Source organism: Protobothrops mucrosquamatus, unplaced genomic scaffold (genome assembly GCF_001527695.2).
Source record: "Protobothrops mucrosquamatus isolate PMUCROS unplaced genomic scaffold, P.Mucros_1.0 scaffold36, whole genome shotgun sequence".
NCBI classification, from domain to species: domain Eukaryota; kingdom Metazoa; phylum Chordata; class Lepidosauria; order Squamata; family Viperidae; genus Protobothrops; species Protobothrops mucrosquamatus.
The window spans coordinates 108,832-117,397 of record NW_015386420.1 but is presented as its reverse complement, the minus strand read 5'-3'; positions in this window follow the sequence as shown (position 1 = coordinate 117,397).

Sequence of the window (8,566 nt, the reverse complement as noted above, 5' to 3'; positions counted from 1 at the left end):
CCTGGAAAATTTTTAATAATCCTAAAATTTCAGATGTTGGTTTTAAATTTTTGATGTAAATGCAAATTTTTAATTTTGCTTATTAATTTCTACATCTGTCAATTTTTATTTGCTTCTGAAATGAAACAAATATTTAAATCTCGGCTTTAATTTATAATGGATATTTGTGAGAAAAGAAAATTCTGCTTCCTTATATTGAATTGATAAATTTATTTATAAGGTCAGCTAACAACTAATTAATTTTAATAATACATTAGTGATTTTGAGTAGTTTAGAGTGATATTCACGATACTTCTGGATTTAGAAATATTATTCTTTATCCCTTCAGAGATTAATATTTATTTTACAGTATCTCAATTCAGGGCTGCAACTTCCATAACATTATGTTTCTTGCCTGTCATATCTATCTGGTACTCAATTACTTTGGAATATTATTCCAAATACATTGCTAAACTGCAGGCACTGTGATGATTACAACAACCCACTTCTTCTTAATTCAGAGAATTAGATGAAGTTCAATATCCTCTTGCGGCTGTTTTGGTTGAGGAAATATATTGTATTTTTTCAAAAATGTCCTCTCAGTATGTAACATGTTTGATAAAAGTTATTGGCTATCAAGTGAGCAATAAGAATATTTGATTTCAGATTATTTAACAAAACTATTTTAAAATATGACAAAGATAGATAATATACAACAATTTATATTAAAAGACTAATGCTTAATTTGTGCAAAGAACATTAAAACGGATTGGAATCAGAAGAAGGTTTGTAGAACTTAGTCCTATTGAAACAAAGTGTCATAGATCCCAGTGGAAACTAAATAAAATCCAGGGATCTGATGGATTAAACTGCTGACTTTATTGAGTAGAGGAGATCATCTACAGCATGTCTGAAACTTAATTAAATGCATGTGGCCTATAGAACAAGTCTCCCTGCAGAGTGAATTTCATCCATCAAGCATGCAGAACATTTGTATAAGAAAGTGCTAATTAGTGTCTCCATGCTTTAGGACTTAGTATTTATATTTCCAGCAAATACCAATAATGCACCATGGAGCTGAACACATGATATTTCTAAAGTACTTAAATATTAAGCTATTCCTCAAAAGAGATGCCAAGGGCAAGTAAGTACAAGAATAACCCATGAAAGAAGGCAAGAAATGCATGAAAATGAAGCTGGTATGATTAGTTTAAATTATAGGGCAGCAGCGTGGGCATGCTGGATGGAATGGCAGAAACCTTTGAAGTAAGGTAGCTGTTAAATTATGAAAGCAGCCTTTGTGCTACCTTTTCACTACACGCAATATCTATAGGGTGGTGTAGGCAAACCTCAATCTTAATGTGCCTAGTCTGTTTGGCATATTGCATTTTGTTCTGCAACATTGTTATAATGTCTATTTATAAGAAATAAATTCAGAGACAAGGTTTTCTGGAGGTCTTTTAGACTGAATGGAATGAATGGTCATTTTGTTCATCGTGTAGATTTTTACTTAAGTACAAGTAAATAAAATTAAGGAAATGGGTCCTCACTTTTAAACAATCTGTTTATATCTGCTTTATATGCTAATGCTAGAGCTGTTTATAGTTTACTATAATTCTATAAAGTCTATAATTTTGACAACAGTAATAGACATGGAAGTTGAATTAATGAAGGAATGTTGACAGTCACTAGACAATATTGATGAAGTTAAAGTTCATGTACTATTCCCATTAATTAAATATAACTATATGTTATTACATGAAACTACTGATACCAGTGTGTTTTGGATTAGTTATCTAATGAAGAAGGAGCTGTACTAATTGCTAAAGAAGTCCTATATGTTTTGATCAAGGACTATATTATAAATTGAGGAAAATCTAATCCTCTCCTCTTCACAAAATCGAAAAAAATATGGTTGGTTGCACAGTCAGCCAGATATTTAAGCTGGATTTGGTCTTTTGTCCCCCTATCAAGTCCTTCCCAAGGCCCTGGAATAGCAGGTGTTGTTCGAGGTGCTAAAGGTACAGCAGGATATAATCTGTTCCAAGTAAAACTGCTGTTTGCAACTGACTGATAATAATCAATGCTGATGCTGTTCAAGCGGCGCTCCAAATATTTTGGAATTGCACCCAAGGTGCATATTATTATTGGTACTGTCTTTGCTTTCTTTTGCCACAGTCGTTCTACTTCTATTTGCAGGTCTTCCTATTTTATAATTTTCTGCAGTTCTTTCTTTTATTCTAATCTCTTCAGGTATTGAAGTGTTGCAATGCAGACTATTTTGTCTCTCAACAAAAGTCTGGGCTGTTGTTTAACAGATGCTTCTGTGTTTGAATTCTAAAGTTCTAGAGCGCTGTAGCTTTTTCATTTTCTATTATCTTGTCTATTTTGTGGTCCTATCAGTTCTTGATTTCAATGAAATGGTAGTTCTTGCAGATATGATTTATGATGATGATAATAATAATAATAAAGTTGGAAGGGACCTTGGAGGTCATCTAGTCCAACCCCCTGCTCAGGCAGGAAACCCTATACCATTTCAGACAAATGGCTGTCCAGTCTCTTCTTAAAAACTTCCAATGTTGGAGCATTCACAACTTCTAGAGGCAAGTCATTCCACTGGTTAATTGTTCTAACTGTCAGTTCTAACTAATGATTGTATTTTATGATTATGATCATGATTTATCACTTGTTACTTGTATGTAAACTGAAAGCTTATGCATAGGAGACAAATTACTTATATGTCCAATCACACTTGGCCAATAAAGAACTCTAAAGAATTCTATTCCAGTGCACCATTGTTGCTACTTTCTCATGTCCTTGTTTGTAATCTGTGTGATCTTTTTGCAGCATCTAACTAGGTGGTGCAATTTTTTTCTTCAACTTCTTTGCAGAGGTGGTATTTGCTACCTGTTGTCTTCTCAATTCTGGCTTTGCGTATGTTTGTTCTTAAGGCTTGGTCTTGTGCAGCCAGAATTAGCCCCTCTATCTCTTTGTTCAGTTTTCCTGCTCTTAGCCATTGCCAAATCTTGTTGCTACTGTGTACTACTGGTGATGTCTCTTTTTCTGTTCTTCATTTGGACTTTCTTGTAGGCTAGATGGTCTCTCCAGTATTCAGTATTCTTTCATGGTGCACTATCTTCAGTGCATCTTCTTCACTGTACTTCAAATATTCTTCCATTAGTCTTTTTTCTCCTTCAATTGTCCGCTGTACTTGAAGCATTCCAAAGCCCCTTATGTGTGGCTTGCTGGAGAAAAAAGTGTAATGTCAAAAAGCAGAGGTCCCCAACCTTTTGGGCACCAAGGACTGGTTCTGTGGAGAGAGATTTTTCCGCGGACCGGAGAGTGCATGGTTTTGTGTGCTGCCTGCATCCTGCAGATGGGGCTTTGTTTGTGCGGCCCGGTTGCTAGCATGCCGGGGCCCAGTACTGGTCCACAGGCCGGGGATTGGGGACCCTTATCATAAAGGATATTCTTCTCTTCTTTAAATACATGGTGTTTATGGGTCTGCTTGTAAAAACACTGTATACTGATTCTTGCTTTTGTAAGACTTATCAAACAATGCTTGAATTACATATTTGATGTGCTTTCAATCAAAAAGAAATGTCAGTGTAAGACCAAAAGTGAAATCTGTTTTTTTTTTTCATTCTGTGACTCATATCTTAGATTCCACAATATATAGTTCCTAGTCTAAAATCAGTTTTGTCATGTACTGTAAATTGCATGATAGTTTTCAATAAAAATTCTTACTACTGAATGACAATATTGTGAACAAATTTTATTTTTTTCTTAAGGAAGAAAAAAGCTATTCCCTTTAAATCCCAGGGACTCCTTCATTATTGATTTCAGTTCCATCCACTCCACAATCTTCTGGCTTAAATGATCAAAGTATTCTTGGCTTTAAAAGCTCGCACGTCTTCTAGGTTAAAGGAGCAACATCAGAAAGATAATTTTCACAATAAATATTTTATGTTTTTTAAGAACGTATACATCTTAACACAGAATTATTTCCTTTTAGGACAGGGGTAGTCAACCTTGGCTCTTTTATGACTTGTGGACTTCAACTCCCAGAATTCCTGAGCCAACACAGCTGGCTCAGGAATTCTGGGAGTTGAAGTCCACGAGTCATAAAAGAGCCAAGGTTGACTACCCCTGTTTTAGGACATACTTGTAAATACAGGAGCATCTCCCAAATTCAATACTGTAGATATTTTTCATTGGGGAGCACAACATTTTTATGAATTACAAAACAAAAATCCATGTNCTCCCAGAATTCCTGAGCCAACACAGCTGGCTCAGGAATTCTGGGAGTTGAAGTCCACGAGTCATAAAAGAGCCAAGGTTGACTACCCCTGTTTTAGGACATACTTGTAAATACAGGAGCATCTCCCAAATTCAATACTGTAGATATTTTTCATTGGGGAGCACAACATTTTTATGAATTACAAAACAAAAATCCATGTTAGTATCAGTGTTCTTCTGTTTATAAGGACTTCAGGTGTGGGTGTGTCAAGTAAGGGTCTTGTGATAGATCTTGTGATGGGGAGATTACATCAGATCAGGGTCATTGGGAGGTGAACTGATAGGGGGGCCCTGCATGGGTTGGTTGAGGGTTGGTACTGTCTCTGGTTGGCTGTGCAGTTGATTTGGATTCTAAGGAGTTCATAGGCTGGTTGTAGGTTGATGTGTCTGTTGATGGAATTGCTTGTGGAATGCCAGATTTTGATGAACTCATATAAGTGTGGCAGGTGGTAACCTGGCCAATGATTTTTGTGTTGCTCTAATCGATCTGGTGTTGTTTGGTGTTGATGTGGGTAGAGATTAAGGATTTGGGATTGTGGTGTTTGACTGCCAGCCAATGTTCGTGTATCCTGTTTTTTAATTGATGTGATGTTTGTCCCACATAGAATTGGTTGTAATGGTTACAGTTGATTTTCTAGATTACCGTATTTTCCGGTGTATAAGACGACTGGGCGTATAAGACGACCCCCAACTTTTCCAGTTAAAATATAGAGTTTGGGCTATATCAGGGGTAGGCAACCCAAAACACTCAAAGAGCCACTTGGACACGTTTCCCACCGAAAACAAAACACTGGGAGCCGCAAAACCCTTTTGATATCTAAAATGAAGATAAGACTGCATATATCCTTTTTACCTTTATGATATGTGTGTGTGTGTGTGTGTATGTTTGTGTGTGTATATATAAAATAAAGGTAAAAAAGGATGTATGCAGTCTTATCTTCATTTTAGATGTCAAAAGGGTCTCTCTCTCTCTGTCTCTCTTTCCTCTCTCTCTCTTTCCTTTCTTTCCTCTCTTTCTTTCTCTTTCCTCTAACTTTCTCTCTCTCTCTTTCCTCTCTCTTTCTCTGTCTCTCTCTCTTTCCTCTTTCTCTTTCCTCTCTTTCTCTTCTCTTTCCTTTCTCTCTTTCCTCTCTTTTCTCTATCTTTTTTCTCTTTCCTCATTTTCTCTCTTTCCTCTCCCCCTCTCTTTCTTTCTCTCTTTCCTCTCTTTCTCTCTCTCTTTCCTCTCCTTCTCTCCCTTTCCTCTTTTTCTCTTTCCTCTCCCCCTCTCTTTCCTCTCCCTCTTTATCTCTTTCTCTTTCCTCTCTCTTTCCTCTCTTCTCTTTCTTTCTCTTTCTCTCTCTCTTTTATCTCTCTTTCTGTCTTTCTCTTTCTCTTCCTTTCTCTTTCCTCTAACTTTCTCTCTCTTTCCTCTCTTTCTCTTTTCTCTTTCCCTCTTTCCTCTCTTTCTCTTCTCTTTCTTTCCTCTTTCTCTTTCCTCTCTCTTTCCTCTTTCTCTCTCTTCTCTTTCTCTTTCCTCTTTCTCTTCTCTTTCTTTCCTCTTTCTCTCTTTCTCTCTCTCCCTCTCCCTCCAGGTTAGGAGAGAGAGAGAGAGAGAATGAAAGGCAGACGGCGCCGAACGGGCGGGGAGGGGGAGCAGGACGGCTCCAGCGGCGGCACGGCAGCGGCCACTGCAGCATCGTCGGGAGTCCACGCCGCCCCCAGCCTGGCCGCCGCGCCCTCAGCCGAATGGGTGGGGAGGGAGAGCAGAATGGGAGGCAGCGGCTCCTGGACGCCGCCCCCATCGCGTCCTCAGCTGAACGGGCGGGGAGGGGGAGCAGGACGGGAGGCAACAGCTCCCGGCTGCCGCCCCCATCGTGTCCAGGGAGGGGGAGCAGGACAGGAGGCAGCGGCTCCCGGCCGCCGTCCCCATCGCATCCTCAGCTTATATAAAGGAATAAAATAGAATACCCGTGTTTTCCGGCATATAAGACGACTGGGCGTATAAGACGACCCCCGATTTTTGAGAAGATTTTCAGGGTTTAGAAAGTAGTCTTATACGCCGGAAAATACGGTACATTGTTTCTTTCATCCTTCTGTATCTTGTCTTTGGTTCTGGATAATTCCTGGCAGAGTGTGGCTTTGGGTTTGTGGGCTATCGCTATTCCTAAGAGTTGAAGAATTCTTACTGTCATGATAGGGTTAGTTTTTGTGTGGTGGTTGGCTGTGTGGTGTGTTGTAGTTTGGGTGCTGTGTGTCGGAATATGAAGTTTTTTGGATACCCGTTACTGGACAAGCAACCGTTTCTCTTCCGCTTTTCTTAATGTTGTGGTGCTGCAATGTGCCCTGGCCCTTCTGAAGAGGGTCTGGGCACAGCTTCTTTTGTGTGCGGTAGGGTGGTTGCTTGTGAAGCTGAGGATCTGGTTCGTGTGCGTGGGTTTGCGGTAGAAGCAGGTTTCCAGTTCTCTGTTGTCTAGTCTCCTTATGTCGATGTCAAGGAATGGGAGTCTGTCTGTTTCCTCTTTGCTTGTTAATTTGATCCCAGGAAATATGTTATTGAGTAGGTGGTGTGTTTCTTCAATTTGGGAACATTTGATGATGATAAAGGTGTCATCAATGTAGTATGTCCAGAATTTTGATTGGATGGTGGTAGAGGTATGGATTTGAGCTGTTTCATGACTGCTTCTGCTATTAGGCCTGATATGGGTGATCCCATCGGGGTACCTTGTATTTGCTTGCAGTTTTTCAGACTCCCATTTCATGACATTAATATAAGAAAACTAGACCAGGGGTCCCCAACCCCCGGTCCATGGACCAGTATTGGGCCGCAGCATGCCAGCAACTGGTCCGCACAAACAAGCAAAGCCCCATCCGCGAGGTGCAGGCAGCACACAAAACACACACCCTCTGGTCCGCAGAAAAACCTCTCCATGGAACCAGTTCCTGGTGCCCAAAAGGTTGGGGATCTCTGGACTAGAAAACGGAAGAACTGGAAGCCTGCATCTACCGCAAACCCATGCACACAGACCAGATCCTCAGCTTTAATAGCTGCATAAGTCCCGCAAGGCTGGAGAAGATACTAGCAATGAGTTTAACTGCCTGGATTGTTTCTATATTCTGTCCAGTTGACTTTTACAGGAGTCAAGGATTTCTCTCAAATACTGTAAGATAATTATTTATAAAACCCCTCCCTGCTGAAAGGAACAGTCCAGGATAGAACAATAAATGTGTAATCTCTCAGCTTACCATCCTCCTGTTGAGTACAGAATATCTGGAGATGACTAGTTACATGTGTTGGGTCAGACAGATACAACTACAGTAAGATTCATGGCTAATATGTAACCCTGTGTTAATTGTAATGAATTTACTGCTTTTATATTTTCTTTTTATATGTATTTGTGGACACATCTGTTACCATTCATATAAATGCTTGCTTAGAAGATGCTAGAGAGGAAAGCAGCTGCATATATAAAGAATTGGCCGTAGAATACTACTATAATGATTTGTTTGGAATGTGTCAGTAGCCATCTGTGTACTGTAGAGCTTTGGAGGGATAAAAAGAAGGAATGGTTATCAGTTTCCTAGCATGGCATAACTCTTCCCTCCTGATTTCTAGTAGAATACCAAGGGTTGATCATATGTTTAGATGTAGTAAAAGGATAATAGAGAACAGAGGCTAAGTGACTAAACATCAAGCCCATATTAACTTTCTTGCTATTGGAACTTTTAAGAACGATACCAAACTGAAAGAAATTAGTGCCATACGATAAGATCATTTGCTGCTTTCCTGATGTCCATTTCCTGTGTTCAGTACTTTTAATAGACTCTGTGCTCAATTAGTTTATGTATGAATAGTTGATAAATAATAGCATTGTATTGTTGCTGGGTTTCACAGGTAGGAAATATAAATGTGATAATGACCTTAAAAAGATGTAATGCATTATTGAAATACATTTATGTTTTTAAATATTAATATGTTTATTGTGATGTATTTTTAGTTGTAGCTATTTTTTGTTTGCTGCATTTTCATTTAAAAGGAAAAGCAGCAAACAGGTCAAATCAATAATAGGCATTTTACTTAAGTAAAAGCTAAGAAGACTTCTATAACATAAAGGCAAGATATAGAATAAGAAAAAAAGAAATGGGGAAAGAAGGAAAGGGGAGGGTCAATTTAACGTAATCTTATTATTCAAGCATGGAATCACACATTAGTTCAATTATGTGCTAATCCAACTAGTGATGAATTGGAAGTGTCTGTACTTTAGGTTTCTCAAGATGGCCACCATATAACTCTTGCCTTTTTCTGTTT